Source organism: Procambarus clarkii, chromosome 76, assembly GCF_040958095.1.
Source record: "Procambarus clarkii isolate CNS0578487 chromosome 76, FALCON_Pclarkii_2.0, whole genome shotgun sequence".
NCBI classification, from domain to species: Eukaryota; Metazoa; Arthropoda; class Malacostraca; order Decapoda; family Cambaridae; genus Procambarus; species Procambarus clarkii.
Window position 1 is genome coordinate 2115161 of NC_091225.1, and position 25422 is coordinate 2140582.

The window sequence follows — 25422 nt, forward strand, 5'->3', positions numbered from 1 at the left end:
TCCCCTCTTGTTCTGTCTTGTGTTAATGCCACATCACCCCTCCCACCTCACTCAAATGTAGATATAAAATCAGAGATACGTAAGTTCTAATCAGTTGTGTATTTGTGAAGTCTTTGAAAATGTAATAAGTTTTATGAAACGCGCCCGTGTCGCGTCAGACTAGAAATAAAAATGAATTTTGGAGAAGTGATTTTTGATTTACCTCCAACAGTGAAGCGTAATGTACGAAAGATTGAGAAAATTCGTGTTAGAATTATTAATCTTACTTTTTCGGTCATATTTAATAAAATATATATATATATATATATATATATATATATATATATATATATATATATATATATATATATATATATATATATATATATATATATATATATAATCTTTAGCACACTTTCCCACCAGGAGACTCGAACCCTAGCCAGCACAGAAGCTTTACAGCAACTGGCATAACAGGCACGATTTTAATCCACTGCACCACGCTCAGACCCTTAAAAGAGATGGTAATTTTGGGGTATTTAAACCCCCGAAAGATCCCCACCTCCCAAGGGCAACTAGAGCTAGTGAGGGGTCAATCACGTTTTTCATCAAGTCCCTGTTAAAATGGGAGAACACTGTTTCTATGCTTGATGCACAACTTGCCTAAACACGCAAGTGAAGTTATACAACTTTAGAACACTTTCCCACCAGGAGACCCGAATCCTAGCCAGCACAGAAGCCTTACAGCAACTGGCATAACAGGTACACCTAAAACCCACTGCACCATGCTCAGACCCTTAAAAGAGATGGTAATTTCGGGGTATTTAAACCCCCCAAAGATCACCACCTCCCAAGGGCAACTAGAGCTAGTGAGGGGTCACTCACTCACTCATTAAATACCCCAAAATTACCATCTCTTTTAAGGGTCTGAGCGTGGTGCAGTGGGTTAAAGGCGTACCTGTTATGCCAGTTGCTGTAAGGCTTCTGTGCTGGCTAGAATTGGAGTCTCCTGGTAGGAAAGTGTTCTAAAGTTGTATAACTTCACTTGCGTGTTTAGGCAAGTTGTGCATCAAGCATAGACACAGAGTTCTCCCATTTTAACAGGGACTTGATGAAAAACGTGATTGACCCCTCACTAGCTCTAGTTGCCCTTGGGAGGTGGAGATCTTTCGGGGGTTTAAATACCCCGAAATTACCATCTCTTTTAAGGGTCTGAGCGTGGTGCAGTGGATTAAAATCGTACCTGTTATGCCAGTTGCTGTAAAGCTTCTGTGCTGGCTAAAGTTCAAGTCTCCTGGTGGGAAAGTGTTCTAAAGTTGTATAACTTCACTTGCGTGTTTAGGCTAGTTGTGCATATATATATATATATATATATATACAACTTTAGAACACTTTCCCACCAGGAGACTCGAACCCTAGCCAGCACAGAAGCCTTCCAGCAAATGGCATAACAGGTACGCCTTTAACCCACTGTACCACGCTCAGACCCTTAAAGAGATGGTAATTTCGGAGTATTTATACACACCAAAGACCACCATCTCCCAAGGGCACTAGAGCAAGTGAGGGGTCATTTTTACGTTTTTCATCAAGTCCCTGTTAATATGGGAGAACTGTGTCTATGCTTGATGCACAACTCTCCTAAACACGAGAGTAAAGTTATACAACTTTAGAACATTTTCCCACCAGGAGACTCGAACCCTAGCCAGCACAGAAGCCTTCCAGCAACTGGCATAACAGGTACGCCTTTAACCCACTGCACCACGCTCAGACCCTTAGAGAGATGGTAATTTCGGAGTATTTATACACACTAAAGACCACTATCTCCCAAGGGCACTAGAGCAAGTGAGGGGTCATTTTTACGTTTTTCATCAAGTCCTTGTTAATATGGGAGAACTGTGTCTATGCTTGATGCACAACTCTCCTAAACACGAGAGAGTTTAGTTATAAAGTTGTATAACTTCAATCTCGTGTTTAGGAGAGTTGTGCATCAAGCATAGACACAGAGTATATATATATATATATATATATATATATATATATATATATATATATATATATATATATATATATATATATATATAAATATATATATATATATATATATATATATATATATATATATATATATATATATATATATATATATATATATATATATATATATATATATATATATAACTAAAAACTCACACCCCAGAAGTGACTCTAACCCATACTGCCTGGAACAACACAACTGGTATGTACAGGATGGGGGTGGTTCAAATAGCTTCGGCTATCACCTCCTTTTGTCCGGTCGAGATGGTCAAGTGGATTAAGGCTTCCTGTACATATTAGTTGCGTTGCTCGCGGCATTATGGGTTCAAGTCACTTCTGGGGTGTGAGTTTTCAGTTATATATATATATATATATATATATATATATATATATATATATATATATATATATATATATATATATATATATATATATATATATATATATATATATATATATATATATATATGTTTCATTGAATATGACCGCATATTCTGTATTTATTATTTTCTGGTTTAGGGCTTCTATCCCTCTAACTATTTTCTTAGCATCAGGGCTTAATTGGAATAGGAGTTCTCCAAAACTCATTTTCGTACTTTTAAGGTGAAGAAAAGAAGTGATTTACTATAGAGTGTATTACACTTATTTGTATAATTTGCACGACGTTTCGAACCTCCATGGTTCATTCTCAAGTGAACAATCTTACAATACTAGTTGATTTTATACCCGCATTAGGTCAGGTGATAATACAATGAAGGTGAAAAACATGGGGGGATACATAAGGGATAAACATAGGGGCTGCAGAAGGCTTATTGGCCCATACGAGGCATCTCCTATCTAAACACAAAGATTAATCCAGTGTAATTGGCCTGTTATGTTGGACATTGTCTTCTGTGTTGGCATCGATATGTTCTTGTCTTGTCCTTACTCTCATGGTGGGTAGAGTAAATAGTTCCGTGATTTGGGTGTTCATGGTAGGTCGCTCTATTCTTATGTGAATTGCCTCAAGAATTTGTAATCTTCTTGAATCTTGGGTTTTGTCTATTATGCAAGTATTCTTGTTCAACATTTCTCTTGTTAGAGTAATGTCATGGGCTTGTCTCATGTGATTCTAGGAATCACATCCAGCCAGCTACAGGCTGGATGTGTGGTTGAAGGCCTCCACGACGGAGCACCCAGTGGGACTGTGTTTTGGCTGGCCTGTGGCCAGGGTAGATTCGCCAAGAGAATCAGAGGATTCATCGTGGGCCACAAAGAAGAGAACCAGGGCTACTCATCGTGAGCACCGTGGAACATCCTGAGTCTTCGGAGGAAGACAAGTTATTGTACATAAGTGTAGTTATAGCCCCCGCGTGTGACTGTGATATATTTTTTTATGGTGGTGGTAGAAATATATATATATATATAAAGCAGTGCATTTGTATCCCTTCCCCTTTAATTTAACTTGCGTTACGGAACACACCCCTTGAAAGCCACTACTAACTTGGGGCCGGATACCCAAACTCTAATAACATCAGAGAAGAACCCGGTTGCGACCCAATAGGGCCGTAACAACTTGTGATCCTGTGTTCCTGGGTTCGATCCCAGGCGCCGGTGAGAAACAATGGGCAGAGTTTCTTTCACCCTATGTGTCTGTTACCTAGCAGTAAAATAGATACCTGGGTGTTAGTCAGCTGTCACGGGCTGCTTCCGGGGGGGTGGAGGCCTGGTCGAAGATCGGGTCGCGGGGACACTAAATCCCCGAATCATCTCAAGATATAACTTTAAGAATGGGAGAACACAGGATTGATTGAGTGATTTATAAAGATTAAGCCACTAAAGAGGGTGCATGGGCATGAATACCCCGTAAAGTAGACAGGTGTTGAAGTTTTAGATTCAGCTACTCGGAACAAAAAGTTCCAAGTTACACGGGCAATGGTGAGCCCAAGTTGGACTTACCTGACACAGTAGCAGAGCTGTAACTAAGCAGAAGACAGGATCTTGTTTTTAGATTCAGCTTCCTACACATAAGTTCCATGTAACACGAGCTATAGTGAGCCTGTAAGTGGAGGTTCTTTGGAGCCATTATCACTATCAATAGCTGTTACTGGAGATCTGAGGATTTGGTCCGTGAACGTGCAAATCCAATCCAAGACAATAGGGCTGATCAGACCAGGGAATAGATAGGGTCTACACATCGCTCACAGTTCAGTGCCACAGGAGTCAGCAGAGCTGTCGGCGGGCTGGGCACAATCGGCCGGTCTGGAGGAGATGTCCGGGTGTTACAAGAGAATTGGTTTCATTATCCTAGTTCCCCGAAGTTTGTAGTCTAGTCGAATTTCCTTCTTCAAGGTGTGGTAATCGCAGAGGTTTTCGAGGCATTCTTACGGGACGACCATGTGAAGGATCCGTCCTGCTTTTCTGCACTTGACTTCGGCATTGGAAATGCTTTTGACCGCTACCGCTGTCAGCGTCGAGTTCTGATTGTTGATGCAGGCGTTGATGTCGTCGTCGTCGCGTTCGGTGATCTATGTGCTGATATTCCTGGCAAACATGGTAGCATCAAAGTGGCGTGAGGATGAGGCCGGCATCTTGCAGGGTAGTCGAGGCGGTGGTGGTGAATATCTTCTCAGGGTCCTGAACGCTGGAGAAGAGCAGGTGAACACCCTCTCTTGTCTCCAGGATGTCGTGCAGTGAGACGTTGGCGATAGCGGAGATTTGGGCAAAAATGTCGGCGGTGGAGAAAATGAGGTTCACAGAGGTGAACCTTGACCCTATGCAACATGGTGTAGGTAGCCCCTGGACCATAGGAGTTTGGGTCTGCAGCAAAGTTGTGTTTGATGGTCTCATAGCACGGGCTCAAAGCATTGTGTTCGCTTCGAACCCCTTCGAGTTCGCTTCGAACTCTCCTTCAAAAACAGGATAAAGTTGTTTTAGATTCAGCTACTCGTAACAAAATTTCCATGTAGCGCGGGCTATGGTGAATGCGTAATTGAGTTTGGTTATTCGCAATAACCTTGTTACTCTGGTATTTGGGATAAAGTTTTAAATGGAGCTGGGGTTTCTTCCTTTCCTCCCATTTCTTTTCCGCTTCAGTTTTAGCACACTGGTTTTAGTCTTATTTTAATAACATTATCTAGGTGGCGGATATAGATGCAGTGTTCACTAGTGTGTCCCATCCTTCACTGCTTTTCTAACCATTGTAGTCACTGTTGATTTTGCATCTAATGCAGCTGATCTTGTTGGTTGAATGTTGAGTTTGATGCGCAAGGCTTCAGTTGCTTCACATTCCAGTAAATAGTGCAATAGTGGTGCCTTTGCATCAGTTCCATTAATGTGACACTCTTTAACTATTGAGTTTATTATCTCCCAGCAACACTTGTAACCAAGTCTGAGTCTGTGTATGGCTACTGCAATGTCTCTGGATATCGTCTTGCCAGGCTTGAAAGAATAGTACCCAGTGAATTTTTCGAACCACATAGCAGTGGATCTTCTTTCCGCTACTTTGGTTCTGTGGCAACGTTTGATAGGTGGGAGTATTTTCTTCTTGATTTGCTCCTTAATCTTTGAAAAACTTGGAGGTATTTGTACAACAGCCTGTTGTGGAGCCTGTACAACAGATAGAGCAGTGGCAGATTTTGCCAGTCTGCCTTTTCATTACCATCTATGCCAATGTGACTTGGTATCCAATTTAAGGTTATATACAGCCCTAGATGGACATTTTTTTCCTATACGTAGGATTCCTGTGAAGAGTTGTAAATTGTCTCTCTGCTGGCTGGATAACAGTGCCTGGAGCGAAGATTTAGAGTCGGTATGAATGACATCATGTAAATTATTCTCAGTTGTATAATTAATGGCCTCGTTCAGGGCATATAATTCTGTTTGCAATGTTGAGCACTCGCTATTCATGCTCCAGTAAGCTTCATGGTTGATAGTGTAAACTGCTGCCCCAGCAGAACCTCTTTCTTGATCAACTGATCCATCTGTGAAGATGTGAGTGATTCTAGGTCTTGAGATGGTTTCCATTTGTTGTTCAATGACTGCTTTGAGCTTCTGCGTGTCACATGCTGATTTTTTAACTGGTAATCCTTCAATGATTATCTTTAGATTCGATTCTTCCCACGGAGTAGGATGCCGAAAGTATTGATAAGGTTTATCTTCTTTGTTTTTAATGGTCCGTTTGAAGTCCACTTTCTCTAGAATCTTGATTAGATTATCCGTCCATGCACTTGTTCTATTTGGAAGGTTTCTGTGAAGCGTTCTGTGTATGCTATCTTTGATTGACAGTCTGGCGGATGTTCCAACAAGTTTTAGTGTTAGGGTGACTTGTCTTTATTTGATCCTGTTTTCTAAGGATGGTAAGTTGGTTTCCATTCTCAGATTCACTTGACGCGTCCACATAGGTGCTCCCAGCTTTGTTCTGAGGGCATGATTTTGAGTCACTTCCAGTTTCTCCCATTGGTTATCACTAAGGAATGTAAGAGCAGAAGCACCATTGTCAATGTGAGACCTAACTGCTTGAACGTAGTACATTTTGAGTACTGGTAGTGATTCACCAACTCTAAGACTTGTCAGGGAGCGCAAAGCTAAGTTTGTGGTTTTACAACGTTGCCGAAAATAATAAATTTCTTGAGTGAATATCAACTGGCTGTCTGTTACGACTCCTAGGTATTGAAAAGAGGTAACCCCACTCAATATCGTGTCCTTGTATTGTGAGTCCAGTCTCCCAGTTCTCACAATGTTCTCACGTTCTCATTTTAACGGCCATTGCTTTGGTGTTATTGCTGTTTATTCTCACTGCTATGCGTTCTGCTTCCCTGCTGATGATATATAGGCATTTTTGTGCATGGTTCCTGGCATCTATGCCATTGATGATGACCAAAACGTTGTCTGCATAGTTAAGCAGTTTGGGTTTTGGTAACTTGAGCTTCTTGAATTGTTCCATGAGACAAATGAAGAGAAAGGGGCTTAGTATTCTTTCCTTGCGGAATCCCGTTTTCCAGCCTCTTTGTTGAGAATGATTTTTCTTGGAATTTGACTTTAGCTTCTCGGTTAAGCAGGTTTTCATTGGCAAAGACAAGAGCATGTCCTTCGATTTTCTTATCTACCAGGCAGCATAGTGTAGCTGGAGCATTAGCTAGCTTGCAGGCGTTTTCTAAGTCTAGTAAAACAAGGATTCCTGGTATGTCAATGAGTTGGTTTAGGAGAGAGGTAAGGCATTCTGTTGATCCAACACCTTTTCTGTAAGTAAACATATTTTGTTACAGTGGATTGGCTTTCCAGTCAGTGCGATTAAGAGCCAATTTTTTCGCAGTTTTTGGCCAGACTGCTTGCTAATGAGATGGGTCATGGATTTTCTGGGCCTTTGGGTTTTGGAATGGTAACAAAAATTGCACTCTTCCAAGAGAGTGGTCGAGTTTTTATCATCCATACTCTTTTGATGAGATTCAAGAAGGTTTCTTTACCCTTTTCTCCTAGCTTGGACAGCATGTTGCAGGTGATTTTGTCCTCACATGGAGCTGTGTTTTAGTTTTCTTTGTAGATCTTCTGAATTCTTTCAGATTGAAAGGTTAGTCTAGTTCGTCAGGTAAGGCTAAAGCATCGTCTATTTTTTCTGTCTTACTGCTTGGCACCATCAGGGAGCCGGTCGGCCGAGCGGACAGCACACTGGACTTGTGATCCTGTGGTCCTGGGTTCGATCCCAGGCGCCGGCGAGAAACAATGGGCATAGTTTCTTTCACCCTATGCCCCTGTTACCTAGCAGTAAAATAGGTACCTGGGTGTTAGTCATCAGTCACTGGCTGCTTCCTGGGGGTGGAGGCCTGGTCGAGGACTGGGCCACGGGCACACTAAAGCCCCGAAATCATCTCAAGAAGATAACCTCAAGATTGAAGTCTTTGTTGGTGAGCCAGAGTTGCTTGAGGAAGTTGAGTGGAGCTGGCTCTTGAAGCATATAGATTTACTAATCTTTCTGCTTCTTGCTCTGAATGAACATGATGCGGGAGTAACAGGAGGCGATTTTCCTTTGGCCCTGTTGATCTGCCTCCCAGATGTCGCGCAAGGATGTATGCTGATTTAGCTTGGCACACCACTTGAGTCATTTTTCTTCTCTGATTTTTGCTGTTTCTTCGTGCACATGATCTCGGACCCCTCTAAAAAGTCCTAAATTAGCTTTGGTTCTATCTCATCTGACATTCTTTCGTGCACAATTTAGTCTGTTATGTAGTTCTTTGATCCAATCACAGTAATACCAATGGTACTTATGTTGTTGGGTATTTTTTTTCCTCTTGGGGATGGCGTGATTTGCTGCTCTATGTCTTGCATTTCTAAATATTTTTTCTATTTCGTCGGTGTTGTCAGGAGGAGTGTAGTTTTGTGCAAAGTTTCGAGAGATTCCTGAAACTTCGTCTAATCTGCTTTGATAAAGTCCCATCCGGGCTCGGGAGCTGGAGGTCTGGGAGGTAGTGCTATATTAATAACTGGTTTTGTAGCAAAGTTGTCAGTAGTCAGTACATGGTCAACTGACCAATGACACAACTCATAAATGCTGGTAGAGACAAACGTGAGGTCCAGCTTCCCTCTTACCAGTGTGGGTTGGTTCCGTTGAGTTAAGCAGACTGACTTCAGGCACTTAATCCAAAAGGTTTTTAATATGTCTTCCGTTGGCGTCGGTTCTTGGTGAATCAAGTAGTAATTCACTACGAGCGTTGAATTCAATTCAATTTCTTTCTTTATTCTGCACCCCATACCTATCCCGTGGGCGGTCGTGTAAAGGGCTACAGAGGCACATAATCGGTTCAGGAACTGAACCCTCTACTTCGTTTAACTAAGCAAATAACAATCTTTTGACGCTAGTTACACAATTATTAATGTTATATATACATGTACACGTACTCATATGTACATATATACATATATATATATACATATATATACATATACATATATACATATACACATATACATATATTATTAAATATGACCGAAAAAGTAAGATTAATAATTCTAACACGAATTTTCTCTATGTTTCTTATATTTCTTTTCACAGCAGTGAAAAGAAATATAAGAAACATAGAGAAAATTCGTGTTAGAATTATTAATCTTACTTTTTCGGTCATATTTAATAATATATGTCTACAGGAAAGACTGCTACCAAAATATACTAACATATACATATATACATATACATATATACATATACATATATACATATACATATATACATATACATATATACATACACATAAATATACAATCACCTACACAAATACACACATAAATAATCTTTTGTATCAAAAGTGATTCAACAAGAGGCTCACAATAGTCACTATACAAGACACTTTACATCTATGGTGTGTCACACAGTTACTAGTCTTGCTCCACACCCACCCAACTGGGTGGCAGCTTTACAGCCATGTGCATGCATTACCTACAGTAAGCAAATTTTGGATACTTCGGTATTATTTCGAGCAGCACAGCATTATGAATGAAGTATGTTACGAACCCGGATCCATCGTCCGAGCATGGAGTAGTAACGACCGCGCCATCTGTGGGTCAGCTCCCGAAAACCCCCGCCAAACGACGACGACACCTGGTGAGGATGCCGTGTACTAGCTACGAGGGCCAGTTTCCAGTCTGGTTCAGCACTCTACACCGCCGCCACTGACCTCTGGTGAGGTGGTGCTCCGACGACAGCGCCATCTATGGACTGGATACGTCAGATGTTTGTGCCCGAGCCCGTAAGTGAGGTGTATTAGTGTCCCAGTTATTGATGACGTGTCTGCTTACAGAGCCGACCTGGGACTGCTGTGATGGAAGTGGAGTCAGTCTACCCGAGGCAGCCAGTCTCCATACCTTGAACCTAGCTGCAGCTGTTGTGACGTCGCCCCCCCCGGAAGAACACTGTGGTGTGTTAGCCTGCCAGTGGAGTGGCAGTAAAAGGATTTACCCGGGACCGACTGTTGGAGACGATCATCCACTGGGGTACTGAAGACAGGAGAGTGACTTGTGGTGTCACACGAAGCTCCTGTCTAGGGCGTTCCCCTTTTATCGTCCGTGGAGTGGCCGTACCAGCCTTGTGGGCTCAGACCCTGCCAGCAGACCAGCTGGACGTGTGGTTGACGGCCTCCACGGCGGTGCCCCCAGTGGACCCGTGTTTTGGCTGACCTGTGGCCAGGGTAGGCTCCACTTCTTTGGAGAATTAATTGTGAGGCCACGAAGAGAGCACCGAGAGTTATGGCACCAGCGTCTTCAGCAGAAGACATCGATTGTGGATTAATCCCCTTGTAAAGTGTTAATACCCCTCCCCCTTGTGCACTCTTTTATTTTATATATTTAATCGGTGATGGTGAAAATTATAATATTAAGTTCTTAGCTTTCTTTCCCTACTCCCTTTAAGTTACTTGCGTCACGGATCTCATCCCTTGATAGCCACTACTGGCTTGGGAACGGATATCTATATCTGACTCTAACAACATCAGAGTGAGAACCCCGTTGCGTTCCGAGAGGGCCGTAACAAAGTACTTACACATTTCTTGGACACCATTGATGATGTTATCTGTGAATTCCTCGATTTTTTCACATTCCAGGATATGACGCAAAGTTTGCAAACAGTTCTTCTGATAGAGTTTACATTTAGTCAAATCTACATCAGCAGATGTAACAAACTCCCAGAGGTACTTGTAGCCAAGCCTAAGCCTAGCAGTGGCAACATCTAAGAGTCTGCTAACCTTATTGGATGACCCATAGACGTGCGGTACTTCCTGCATAATAGAATGATGATAGATGGAGGAACTGGTATAAATTTCACTTTGCCTCAATTCTTCGAAATTTAGTAGATGTTCCCGGAATATTACTGCCCTCAGGCTGCTCAAAGGCAGTCCAAGTTGGTAATCAATTCCCTCTTTACGAGCAAAAGTCTTGGCAAACTCATCAGTTCGATCATGCATTCGGAAACCAATATGGGAAGGAATTCACAGGAGACAAACTCTGACTCCATCATTGATTATTTCATTATATCTGTGTCTAGCTTCAGAGATAAGAACGTCACAGTTATGCCCTGGGGAGCTGAGGGTAGTCAAGGATGACAAGAAGTCACAATTAGTGTGTCAACTTTGGATTCATATACGCGCTCGAGTGCAAGGATTATGGCAATCAATTCTGTTTGAAGAGATGAGGCCCAGTTAGACGCGCTCCACACTCGTGGGAGAAGGAACCATCTCTCTCTCTGTCAAAACAACTGCACTTCTAGCTGCACCATAGGACTGATGCAAGGATCCATTAGTGTAAATACTCTGGGAAAGGGAAATACATGAGCGTTGAATTCACAAGAGATGATAGTAGGTGTGGTGACTGCTATTTCAAAGATTACGGAGAGATCCATGTCGTGTTCTGTATAGGTCCTGTATACAATGAAGACTGACAACATTTATTTCCTCAGTGAGATTAACTCCCATAATTTCGACGTTCTCACCACTGTTAGGCAGGTCTGTCACTGCCGTGGTATTGATATAATTTCTTACATGTATTGAAGTTCCTCTGGTGCCACTTTGTGCCACTGGGCAGTGGAAACCTTGGTATCCTGGGATATTGATACTTCTTTCAGTCCTGGTGAGTGTTTCTTGAAGTAAAACAATATCAATGTTGTCCTCGAAAAGTACTGCTCTGAGGTTTATGCTTTGCTTTTAATCTTTGGATATTTAATTTTGTAAGCTTGAGATTGTCTATTATTTTGTTAGAGTTGAATCCATGGAGTCCATGGTGGTTTCTAATGTGCTGATTTCCCCGACGGCTTGTGTCTTCCTGGCTGGAGTGGAGACTGCCATTGGGTGCTGAAACCATTAAGTTCCGTCGCCCTCTTCGACTTCTACTTCGTCAACCATTTCAGGAAGGTCTTGTAGAAGTGTGGAAGAAATAAGTTCAGTTGATTATTTTTTAACTCAGTTTACATTTCCTTCCTTTATTGAGGGTTGGTCTGTTCCAGTGTTTGGAATGCATTTTCAAGCATCTTGCCGAAGGTCTCTGTAAGGGAGGCAATAATCATTGGAACAATAGTCACTTGATATGCCGTTGGTTGCCTTTCTTTCTTGATAGGAGAGGAAAGTCTGGGTTGGGTTGTGGTGTCTTTTATTTGTCTTTTACGTTTCCTACAATTATCCAAGGTAGCTCATTGTGAGAGGGTTATCCTCTGGTTCATTATTCCTGTATTTTCAACAATCTTCCTTGCTCTTGCCACGAGATTATTGTGTCCTTCTCACCTAATAATTTCAGAAGTATGGTCAGGAGAATCATTTCCTGGTGGGACATGGTCGCACTGCACAACACTGCGCGATGAACAATCTGTGACGAACAAGTTGTTTTAGATTCAGCTACTCGGAACAAAAAGTTCCAAGTTGCACAGGCTATGGGGAGTCCATAAGTGGAAGCTCTTTGGAACCATTATCAGTATCAATAGTTGATACTAGAGATCTGAGGATGGATTGGGGTCTTCATGGGGGATTTCAGCCTCGGAGGGCTGGCTGTACCAGTTATGGAGCTGGTGGGGTTAATGTAGACATCCAGGTCTTCCGTTTTTTCTTCGCATGAGACTTTGGCTGAGCCGTGCTGTCGTTGGAGTTTGGTGAGGTGACCTCCATGAGGAGGTCTGGTACCGAGTAGGTGTCGTATTTGTGCTATGACAATGGAGCTCGTACTAAGATATCCTCATCTGAGGAGTCCGTAACATCCGTAGTTGGTGGTTTTGTCTTTCGTCTCGCAGCCTGAAGTAGGTTTAAGTATCGTGAATTGGTGGTTGTGGGTTGGTGGGGCTGTTAGTATTTGTAGGCAGCACGTTTACCGAGATGGTGAAGATAGGAGTGTTGGGAGCTGGTGAGGGAAATGCCTCTGTTTGTGCCACCCGGGTCTTGGGTGGTTCTGGGGTCAGATTCATGAAGCAGTTACGTACGTACTTACAAATATTTTTCTTCTTAGCACCTTCGTAGCGGCTACGTCGGTATTCAGGTAGGCATTTAAGAAGGAAAATTTTCGTAAGTACACCGCCTCGATTTAAGGACGGCCTCGACCACTCGTAGCTTTAAGTAAACTGGATATAACTAAGTTTTTCTCTACTACACAACACAGATCGTTTTTTTATAAACAAAACATTTTAGCTGGCGAGTTTCAAGACGGAGTCATTTGTGTTAACTATATATGCATTCTCTGCTTGAAACTTGTAGTAAAATGTCTTTATGATATTAGAACTAGTTTAATAATGGCAAGATATTATACCAGTAGTTATTAAGTAAATAAACACTGGTGAACATGAAATATGAGAGGTGATGAACCTGGGCTAGTGGGAGCATTTCTATCACCAAATGCCCCTATTCACCTAGTAATATGAAAAGCTAGGGGGGGGGGTGTACCTTAGCTATACATACCCATTTTTAATTTATTTTGTTTGGTTTTAATTTGAAATTAAATCTGGGTGAGACATAAAAGAAAAATATTCTGCACAAATGATCTTAGGTGAGGATAAGGGTAAAAACTTCAAAAACTTTTCTCATTGAATACCGAAGCCTATAATTATGGCTATATGAACTATTATGGCCTTTTAAAAAAGAGAGGAGGAAGTAGGGGTCCAACACCTCTTCCTGTTACACAATTTGGCTGTATAACAATAAGTAATTATCAAAAGGAGGCACCAAGCCGGGAAGGCTGTGTAGCAGTAAGGCAGTGAGGTGAGGCAGCTACTTATTTGAGGAATGCTTATTTTATTTTATTTGCCTTAACCTGAGGCAGCTTATTTTATTTACCTTATAAACTGAGGCAGGCTATTTTATTTGAGTAATGCTCAGCTGATTCCTTTACATTTAGCATGGATCAAATTTGTGTCCAAGACCTCTTCCTGTTACACAATTTGGCTGTGTCTAACAATAATTATCAAAAGGCACCAAGCCGGGAACGCTATGTAGCACCATTGTGTGTTTACAATAAACCAATTTTTTTTTAACTGATAATTCACCTGTGAGTAGAACAAATCCTGTCAGTTGTAAGAATATTGATCCAGTTATTTAAGTAAGAAAATATAATGAAACAAATATTTATGGGATGTTTATCCTATTTCTTCTACTGTTTATCCAAAGAAGTAAAAAATTGAGACATACTGCACAATTTAATGATTCACAAGAAATATTAATAACACTATTGTCTTTATTTTTCTAGTGTGTGGTTTGGTCAACATTACTAATATTACAAATCAATATGAGATCTTAATGATCCATGGTTAACATTTATGATTTAATAAGGATAATACTGGTAATAATAATAATACAAGCTATAACTTAAAACCTTTATTACTGATTCCTTTTTATTAACAAGCTTAGGTATACACAGCAATATGCTGCTACCCTATTCTACATGAAAGATTACAGTGTAGATCATAAACTACCTACAAGCTCCTCCAACATCCCCACCTCATAGGACGACAAGTCAAACATGGAATCAGGAGAGAATAAGAAATGTAGTGCTGATCTATTAGCCCCAAATAGCAAAATCTGGGTACAGCACAAGAATATCTTCCAATATTCCTGAGTGTATGAAGTAATTACAGAGTTCAAAGTACCTTATTCCATTTGGTCAGAAGTCACTGATAACGTAGCAATCACAGATATAGTGTTGGAGAGAATGTCCTCTCACGTACGACTGAAAACAGATGATTTTTCACCCTGAGGGTTATAAACCCAGGGAACCGTCTACCCGTTGAACCCGTAAATGCCAAAATCCACTTGAAAATGTCATTAGGACAATTGGCGGGACTTAACAAGCCCCCGTCTTTTTGTCCTCATCAAGGCCACTAGATAGTTAGTGGCCCTTGGGTAAATTTAGGCAAACATTTACATAAATAAATACCATTGCTTCTCAAATCTTGGGAGCGACAAGGAAAGCTATACACTATCTTTTAGAATTACGTAGGTAAACAAAAAATGTAACATATTTGTTTACTACATTTTTGGTGCTGACTGTAATTGTTGAAAAAACATAGTTTAACTTCGAAATATACTAATTGTTTAAGAAAATTCGACGTAAATAAGTAGCAAGTGCATCACAGATAAGCTCCAAAATGCTAGCGTCATGATTGGCTACAGCTGTAAGATGAAAAATGTTACCTTCTCTCTGATTGGTCAAACTAAAAGCCCTAGTGACATCTAGTGAGACCCAAGTGAACTACTTAAAAATCTTCGTACGTATACTTTTCTGAATCGCCCTTTGGCGCGTCCTTAGCCGGTACTTAGGAACCTTCGTAGCAGACATACTTACGAAGAAATACATGGAGCTTCATGAATCTAGGTCCTGGAGTCTGTGTTGAAATCGACCTCGTGGTCGTCCTGGTGGTAGTCTCCAGAGTGGTAGTGGAGGCAGTGAGACTTGTGCCAGGGGCTATGATGGAGTCCAGGCCATTGGCTAGGTTTAATGGGTTCAGTTCACCGACAAAACGGTGGTTGTCTGGTCTGGCAATCCTCTCCGCTAGTCTAATAAGACTTGGGATAATGCCTGCACGTGATGCAGGGGACTGCGAAGGAGCTTGTTCGGCCATGGATCCCCAATGTGAAAGCTGGGTCGCCTGGTGGGAGGAGCCACTAATTGGTAAGACTGGAAAGTCTTCTGGTCGGTTGGTGGGAGCTGATGTGGTAGGTTGAGAGGCAAGGGCTCTGGTGGCGGAGGTAGAAGGGTTGTTTCTCTTGGCTTCAACCTGGTTATTGATGATGTCCTATCTGCAGGGGCAGCGGTAGGAAATTGCTGGGTGATTGCCAAGCAGTGATCGGTTGTTGCCTTGCATATGGAGTAGTGCTGCTCCCATGCGCACAGGCTACACTTCTGGACGGGGTGTTGACAGTTGTTGGTGAGGTGGGAGAGCTCGTAGCACTTGAAGCACTGCTGGATCTCATGGTATTGTTCCTTTTTTACTTGGTGGAGTTGTATTTGTAAGCCAAAACAGTAGAAACCTTGTGTGGCTGCCTGGATGTGTGGCCGCAGCTATGGCGGTGAAAGTAATCTTCATTGAGGATTTGTTGGTGCTGCAGAACTCTAGGTTGAATACACCTAGGTTCGGATTTTCGTCCTCGATATTGTCTATGATCTTATGTTGCGGTCGGTCAGGGATCCACTGGTTGGTCCTCCTGGTAAAAACAGTTCTCTCAGCCAGGAACTAACATGGTAAGTGAGGATGTACGCACCACCTACATCCTCCCTTCCCACGTCAGTTCCTGGCCGGAAGAATCCTGTATACTTTAATCAATCCTTGCGAAGTATGGCATCGTTGGTTAAAAGTTTTTCTAATTCTTCCTCACATGAAAAGAAGAGCACGATATCATCACCTTCCTGACTAATGTCAGTGGGTGTGATACCGTCCACGTCCTTCAGGATCTTCAGAATATCGCTTTTCCCTTTAAGCATGATCGTCAAGGTGGGGATAGCTCTAACCATTAGACTTTTGGGTCGCATTGTGTCCACACATTCAAAGGGTCGCAATGTGTGTGGGGGGGTTGGCGAACAGATTAATTGATTGATAAAGAGTAAGCCACCCAAGAGGTGGCACGGGCATGAATAGCCCGTAATGTGACGAATATATTTGTTTTTTGTTTTAGATTTAGCTTTTCGGAACAAGAGTTCAAAATAGAACCGGCTATTGTGAGCCCGTAGTAGACTTACCTGGCACCGAAGCGGGGCTGTAACTGTGTGTGACGAATAGATGATGAAGATTAAGCCACCCAAAAGGTGCCACGGGCATGAATAGCCCAAAAGTGACGAATAGAAGGCCTATCGGATTTATGCTGCTGGGAGGTGAGGTACATACAAATAGGTGTGGGATGAAGAATAAAGGTAAGATGTATAGGTAAATAACCTATACCTACAATGATTAGTCAGGTGTAGTGGGCATGGAGTTTTAGGTAGTGACATCATCATTGGCATCTTCTCGTTCTGGGTTTTCTCTCACTCTCATGGTGGATAGAGTGAATTGCTCATTAATCTTTACTTTAATCACTTTAATCTGTCGGTAGCATACCTTCAAGACATGGTCACCCATCGTGCTACCATCGGAGAGGAGGAAGACGGAACAGTAGGCCTCAGTTGCCTGAGACAACACAGCTCCTATGGCCTCTCCAGCAAGAGTCAAGTCATGGCTTTTCCCTGAAAAACTTCAAATTATTGCATTCTCTTTATTAAAGTTTGAATATTCACAAACTACAATTATCATGGAAGTTTTTATATGTAATGAATTTGTTAAATGGTAATTCCTAAATGCTATAAAAATTTCAAATGATGTATGCTTTTATGAATTAAAAAACTTTTTAGGAAATTGTGATATCTAATGTGGTCTTTGTTGTGTATTCACAAATACCCCAACCCTCACATTAAAGGAAAGTGGCTATATATTGGTCCTTTCCACGTCAATGATCGAACCGAAAAAAGATAAATGAAGTGAACAAAATCAATATAAATGGAAAGGAGAGAGTTGAGGTTTGAGGTGTTGGGAAAGTTGAAAAGTAAGGCATAAATCCGAGTTGAAGGCTTCTTGCAAAAAACGAATTACATAATTTAATTAAAGCTTGCATAGAAATGAATGAGCATAAACGCAAAAAGAAAACACTGACTAATTAGAGATAATTCGTCCCTCTATCTATCCATGAATCTACATAATGTGTCTCTCTATCCATCAATATACCATATTTTTGTCAATCAACCTATATCCATCCATCATACTATCAATGTATCCCATCTATACATAAATCCATCCAAACTATCAGTATATATATCCATTTATCCATCCATCAACTGTCTGTATTTTTGTGTCTTTCTGCCTCTGTATGTTTGCTTCTCCCTGTCTCTGTGTTAGTGTCTGTCAGACTCTCGTATAAGAAACAGTTGTCTACCATTTTTGTGTGGGTAGTCGCGGGAGTGAAAAGCTTGATGGTAAGAAATACTAAAAAATAGAAGATTTTATCATTTACTCTGAGAAAGGGATAGTTCTTGAGAAACTTTTGAAGCTGTGGGATATATGCTTGCTTTATACGACTACGGTTAAATTATGGATAGCAATGAGATGCACTGCAAGGTGCGAAATTCTAATAGCCAATCCCCCTCCCCATCCGGCTCGTTGGCGCCGTGAGGGGGCTTAGTGGACGGCTGCCAGAGTGTGATGCTCCATGGGACAGTCCTCTGTCCTTTTGTGGCCTTGCACTCCTGCTGCTGTCTTCTCTAATTGTGCCAGATCGCTTTTCCTTATGTTTCATTTTTCTCCCCCTCTTCTCCTATCTGCTTGTCATTTCCTGCCGACCTTTTGCTTGTTTTGGTTATTCCTTTGGACTTCTTCTATTTTGACGCCCGGGTGCTTGAGGAGGCATACTCTTGCACCCGTAGAACTGTAGTACCCAACGTCTCGAGCGAGGGGAACATTTTATTGTCAATCCCCCTTTCGTCGCTGAACCCGATCTCGACGGACTGACGGTTCTTAAGGTGGCGTTTGTGGGGCGTATACTCACGACGCACCCCTAGAGGGCCCCGGCATGATCGGCGATAGCTTCCTGTTGGGTGTCCTGCCTCTAATTGTGGCTCCATGGTGGGTATGGGGGCACATTCGTGGATGAATTTCTTTCTCTTCATCTATATGTCGATGATAGTTTCTGTTGTACCCTCTCAGGCTCGTGGGGTGGGCGACCAAGCCCCCGAGTCGGCCTGTATTGGAAGACCAGGCTCTGTAGCCCCCGATGCGTTGGGCCCCGACCTTGCTCCTCCTTTGACCTGACTTCTTCCCCCAGCTCCCCTCCCTCTTCTGTGGTTGGGTCAAGCCTCCAGCCCCCAGTGGTGACCACTTCGTCCCCTGGTGCGGCTAAGTCTTTCGTTGTGACTACTGCGCCTTTTGACCCCTCTCTCCCTGGGGGTTCTCAATGCCGTCCGCGCCACGGCCGCACTCGCTGGATTCCTTCCCGTACTGATGCGTATCAGGCCTTGTTTCGTCCCACTTCATGGACCAAATACTTTGATCTCCAGCCTCTTGACGATTTCTCCCTCCATCGGCATCTTGTTGATTCCGTGGATGCGTCTGTTACCTTCAACCCCACTCGTCGCGGTACACGTGTCGTTGCTGCTCCTTCTCAGGATGCAGCTTCCCGCTTGGCTGCCTTATCCTGCTTTGGCGAGATCCCTGTTCGGGTCTCAAAGAACACCTGGTTGAATGCCAGTGCTGGCACTATTCTCCTCCCGCCCCATGTTGCAACCGGTGTTCGGAATCTACAGGACTGCCACGATGACATTCGGCATATCCTTGATGCTCAAGGCCATTCTGTCCCCCAGGTAGACTCGTTTACTCGTCCCCCTCGTGGTCGTCGCCGTCAGCCCCTTTGTGTTGTGAAGATCACCTTTGATGGTCGGACCCTTCCATCCTCTGTCATTCTTGCTGGTGCCAGGTGCTCTGTCCAGGAGTATATTCCTTCTCCTCGGCTATGTAACAAGTGCTGGAGGTTTGGGCATGGTACCCTCCGCTGCTCTGGGACTGTCTCTCTCTGTCCTTTGTGTGGGGGCGAAGGTCACTCTAAGTCGGAGTGCACTTCTCCCCAGGCTCGCTGCCTGAACTGCGGTGAGGCCCATCCTACCTTCTCCCGTGCCTGTGTCCATTACAAGCTTGAAGCGGCCGTCCTCAACTTGAAGCACCGGGAGCGTTTATATTTTCCTGAGGCGAGGGGCCAGGTTTGCCGGCTCCCGCCTTATGCTAAAGTCTCTTATGCTCACGTGTTGCGCTCTTCCTCTCCTTCCTCGGACTCACAACCGTTTCCGGGCCTTGGACCCTGATACGCCCACTGCCCCCTCCTCTGTTCCTTTGAGTTCTGTCCCGATGGGTCCCCCTCCTGGTCCTCTGTCTGGGGTTCCCATTCTTTCTATCCGGTCTGTCATGTCTCTTGTGTCTTCTTCCTCGTCTCCCTCCGATCCTCCTTCCCATCCTTCTCCTGCATCTATTAACTCTCCCCGCCGCCTGTTGGTGCAGGCTGATGTCCATCGCTTTCCTAACGGCCGTCGTGTGTGCTCTCGTTCAGCTTCTCCTGTTGAGACGCCGGTACGTAGTTGCTTGGGCGTCGGTCTCTTTTAAGTCAGAAGCGTATGCCTGGCTCCTCTACTTCCTCCTCCCCGCCGGGAAAGAAGGCTTTGCTTTCTTCCTCGGCCTCTACTACTGGCTCTATTGCTCCTTCCCCTCCCATTTCAGTGGTTGCGCCCCCTGTTCCTGTTATGGAGGTTTCTTTGGCCTCCGCTTCCCTCTCGGTTGCTGTCCTTGCTGAGGGGTGCTCCCCTCTTTCTACTCTTCCTCTTCCTGCTGCTGTCCTTGACTGCTTCTCTCCATTGTCTCCTCCGAACCCCGCCCGCCCACCTCTGGTCTGTTCTCCCGCTTCCTTCCCTCTGTCTTTGCTCAGTTTACCCATGCCCCCTAACCCTGACTTTGCTGACCCCGATCCCGACTCTGATATTCTTTAACGTGCTATGTTGCTCTTTCGCCTTTGTTTCTTCCTTGTTCTCTGTTGTTGTCCTTTCTCTTCTCGTCGATGTCTATTCTTCAATGGAACGTTCAAGTTTATTACACCAATTTCCTCGAACTCCAACTTCTGATTTCGCGGTTTTCGCCCCTATGTGTCTGTCTCCAGGAGCTGATGCTTGGTGCTCGTCCTGGTCGCTTTCGTGGCTATTCCTTTCTCTCCCCCCTCGCCCCACAGCTGTTGCTGGGCCTCCTAATTCTTCTGCTCTCTTGATTCGCTCTGATGTTCCCTTTGTCCCCTTACTTTTTCCTTCGTCTCTCCATTATTCTGCTGCTCGTATCTTTGTGGGGAAATGGTACACAGTTTGTTCCATTTATCACCCCCCCCCAAGTGTCCCGCTTTCTATTCCAGATCTGAAACACCTACTGAACTCCTTGCCGCAGCCTGTGCTCCTTCTGGGTGATTTCAATTGTCGTTATTCTTAAGAGGACGGGTTGGACGAATACCCGAGGTCGCCTTCTTGAGCCGTTTATCCTCTCTTTTTCCCTGTCTCTTCTGAATTCTGGTGAGCCCACTCATTTAGACTCTCGGACTCGCACCCTTTCCTGTCTTGATCTTTCTCTTTGCTCTTCTTCTCTTTACTTAGATTTCACGTGGCAGGTTCTTGATGACCTCCATAACAGTGACCATTTCCCCATCCTTGTTTCCTTTTTCTCTTTTCGCCCTTCCCTCTCCTTCCCTAGATGGCAGTTTGCTAAAGCGGACTGATACCTATTTACCCTCAGTGCTGCTCTCTCTGACCTCTCCCTTCTGCCTCTCTCTCGTGCTCTCCTCCTTTTTCATGACACTGTCTTCAACGCTGCCCTCCGCTCTATTCCTTGCTCTTCCTCTCGGGGTCCAGGGAAGTGCGTTTCCTGGTGGAATGCGGACTGTGCTCGGGCTGTACGCTGTAAGTGTGCAGCCTGGAAGAGGCACCGCCGTCGGCAGACGGCCGATTCTTTTCTTTTCTGTCGGAAAGCGAGTGCGGTGGCCCATAGGGCCATCCGTACGGCTAAATGTGAATGTTGGGCATCTTATGTCTCCACCATCACGTCCGAAACTCCTCTGCCGCAGATCTGGAAGCGTATCTGCAAGATAGCGGGTAAGTTCGTTCCCGATGTTTCACCGGTCCTTCACCTCCATGGTACTCTTGTGGCGGACCCGTTGCAGGACGCAACCGAACTGGGTTCCCACTTTTCTTCTGTTAGCTCTGGTCTTCATCTTCCCCAATCTTTCCTTCTTCGTAAAGCTGTCCTTGAGTCTCGTCCTTTAGATTTCTGCACTCGTCTTCGACTCCCCTATAACGATCCCTTCTCTTTCTCTGAACTTCGTTCTGCCCTGGCCCTCTGCGGTTCTACGGCGGCGGGCTCCGATGGTATTCATTATGAGATGCTTCGCCATCTCCCTCCGTGCACGTCTCAGTATTTACTGAGTCTGTATAATCGGATCTGGGAGTCGTCGTCAGTCCCTGAGGACTGGCTCGATGCCGTTGTCCTCCATGTTCGCAAACCAGGGTCTCTGGGAACATCCCCTAAGGACTTTCACCCTATTTCCCCTCACAAGTTGAGTCTGCAAACTCTTTGAACGTATGGTTAACGTTCGTCTGATGTGGTTCCTGTAACACCATCACCTCCTCTCCCCTTCTCAATTTGGTTTCCGCAAGTGCCGCAGCACGACAGATGTCCTGGTGAACTTGGAGGTCTATATTCATACTGCTTTTGCTGCGAAGACCTCCGTTGTTGCCGTCCTTTTTGACCTGGAAAAGGCTTTTGACACCACTTGGCGGTATCATATTCTATCCCAGCTTCATTCTTTGGCCTTCGTGGTCATCTCCCTTTCTTTCTCCGCAGCTTCCTCTCTCGTCGTTCCTTTCGGGTGCGGCTTGGTACCGCTCTCTCTGCCTCTTTTCAGCAATACGAAGGTGTGCCCCAGGGGTAGTGTTCTGAGCACTACTCTTTTTCTGGTTGCCCTCAATGGTCTTCTTTCCTCTCTTCCTTCTGGTGTCTTCTCCGCTCTCTATGTCGATGATCTTACCCTTTGCTGTCAGGGTGATGATTCCCCTCTCCTTCAACGCCGGCTTCAAATTGCGATTGATGCTGTGTCGTCTTGGGCCACCGATCATGGCTTCAAGTTCTCTACTACTAAGACTTGTGGCATGACATTTACTCGGAAACGGGTTGTTCTCCGTCCCTCTTTGTCACTTTATGGTCATCCCCTTGAGTACAAAGATTCTGCGAAGCTTATGGGGTTATTCCTTGACACTCGTTTATCTTGGTCTGACCATATCTCTTACCTCCGTGTTGAGTGCTCTTAGGCTCTTACCCTCCTTCGAGTATTGTCCCATACTTCTTGGGGGGTGGATAGGCGCACTCTCCATGCTTTACATTCCTCTCTCGTCCTGTCTAACCTCGATTATGGTTGCCCTGCTTACTCGTCTGCTTCTCCTTCTACTCTTTGCCGTCTTGATGCTTTGCACCATACTGGGATGCGCCTCAATTCTGGTGCCTTTCGTTCGACTCCCATCCTTAGCTCCTATGTTGACACTGGCTTCCTGTCTCTTCAGGACCGCCGTGATCGCTACTGTCTTCGCTATCTTGTGCGGTCCTAACAACATCCTTCCTCTCGCCTCTGTCGTGCTTTAACTTTTTCTCCTCCTGCGGTTCTTGTTCCTCTTCACCACTTCCCAATTTCTGTCCGGTTATCTCGCTTACAGGATACTCTTTCCGTTCGTATTTCTAATGTTTCTCCTCGTGTTGCTCCTTCTTTGCCCCCGTGGAGAGTCCCCCTTCCACAGTATTGTACTTCCTTGACTCGCATCACTAAAGCTTTTACCCGTCCAACGGTTCTGAAACGCCTTTTCCTTGAGCACTTTTCTTCTCACTCCCACTCCGTTTCTGTCTTCACCGATGGGTCTAAGTCTGCGCACGGTGTTGGCTACTCTGTTGTTTTTCCTGATCGCACTTATATGTGATGCTTACCTCCAGAGACTAGCATCTTCACAGTGGAGTTTTATGCTATTCTCTATGCTCTTCGTCTCCTGCTTTCTCGTTGTCAGTCTTCCTTTGTTGTTGTTGTTGATTCTCGTAGTGCCCTCGGGGCCTTTAATGCGGTTCATCCAGTGGTTGTCGAGATTCATTATTGGCTGTTTCTTGTTCACAGTAAATTTAAGTTGGTTGAGTTTTGTTGGGTTCCCAGCCATATTGATGTGTCTTTAAATGAGCGTGCGGATGCTGCTGCCAAGGGAGCTGTCCGCTCTTGTCCCATCTCTCGTAAAAGTATTCCATATTCCAACTTTTACCCGGTTATCCATTCCTCCATCCTTACCCGTTGACAGGCTTCTTGGTCGTCTGTTACTGGTAACAAACTATGTACTCTTAAATTTTGTGTTTCCTCATGGCCGTCCTCCTACCACCGTAACCGGCGATGGGAAACGGCTCTGGCTAGGTTGCGTATTGGCCATACTCGCTTAACCCATGGTCACTTGATGGAGCGCCGCCTTGCTCCTTATTGTCCTAATTGCATTGTCCCTCATACGGTCGTGCATGTCCTTCTTGAATGTCTTGACTTCCAGGGCGACCGTATGTCTTGCTTTCCGACCGCCCTTCGCGGTCACCTGTCCCTCAATAGAATTCTTGGTGACTCGGATACTTTTTATATCGTTCGTCTTATGCGTTTTTGTTCTCGTATTGGCATCCTTGGTGATATTTAGCGCCCTCTGATTATTCCGCACTTTGATGGTGCTACATAGCCTTCCCTGTTTGGTGCCTTCTTTTGACAATTACTTACTTACTCTACGAGCCAATAGATACACCCCCATTTACATTGAGAAAATAGTGGAGTGTGAGAATCCTTTGAAGCTGTTTGAGGATCTTCTGATGAATGTGACTACAAACAAATTATTAATATCAGGAAAGTTCTGTGAATTGTCCCCTGATCAGTGAATAACGGAGTATATTACTATAAGAATTTCTCTGTAATCTCTATTCTCAAAACATTTCGCGGTGGCGCCGGCGTACATCGCCAAAAAATAGTCGTTGGGGTCAGAATGCGACATCTGGTAAGCTGTTCCCTTTTGAATTCCGTCTACACAGCTAAATAATTGGGAAACAAACATTTCAAAACAATTTATTTCTTATAATAATGTATTCCATTATACACTTATCTCGGGAAAATTAAAAAAAAATCCTGCTATCCATAACTTGTGCATAGTCACATAAATCAGACATTCCTCCTACACCTTCAATGGATTCTCAATCCCTGCACCTTTCTCAAAATGACTGGAGTAACTGTTTAATCTTTTAGAATTTCATATCTCTAAGTGCCGCTCACCGGAGAATACCAACGCTCCTAAAGTAAGAAAATTAAATTTTTTATGAGTCAGAGAAAGACAGAAACAGAGATTGAGACAGACAGTAGATGGATGGGTGGACAGATTGATAGACTAATGGATCTGTTATTGGATAGATGGATTGATAGATGGTTAGTTGGATAGATTTGTGGACAGAGACTAATGGATGGATAGACAGGTACATGCATTGAGAGCTGGACAGATAGATAGATGGAGAGTTACATAAATAGATGGCTAGTGAAATGCGTAGATAGATATAGATTTATTAATAGATGCGTATATGAATAAATTGATAGACGGAGTGACAGATGCATACATGGACGAATGGATAGATGAATGGATAGACGAATAGATACATGCACGGACGAATAGATAGATGAATAAGTTGATTATTATTATATTGAAACTACACTTGCCCGAAACGCTTTGGGTCTTGGTGGCTTTGCATGAATGCAACAACACCAATATCATGTGCGCTAACAAACCCAGTGTAATACTTGTATATAAATTGATGAATCGAACGATATATAGATAGATGGTGTGTAG

At 43.7% G+C, this 25422-nt stretch overlaps 1 long non-coding RNA gene and 1 pseudogene across 1 annotated transcript in view; both read right to left on the reverse strand.

Annotated features, from left to right (window-relative positions):
• The window catches only part of LOC123771518 (probable glutamate receptor), a 146041-nt pseudogene extending 141963 nt beyond the window's left edge, over window positions 1-4078 (reverse strand).
• Window positions 4079-17038: 12960 nt separating this feature from the next.
• The window catches only part of LOC138357160 (uncharacterized), a 93193-nt gene continuing 84809 nt past the window's right edge, over window positions 17039-25422 (reverse strand). The window contains exon 3 of the long non-coding RNA XR_011224837.1: window positions 17039-17157. This is a non-coding gene — a long non-coding RNA (uncharacterized lncRNA). The remainder of the gene's footprint in view (window positions 17158-25422) is intronic.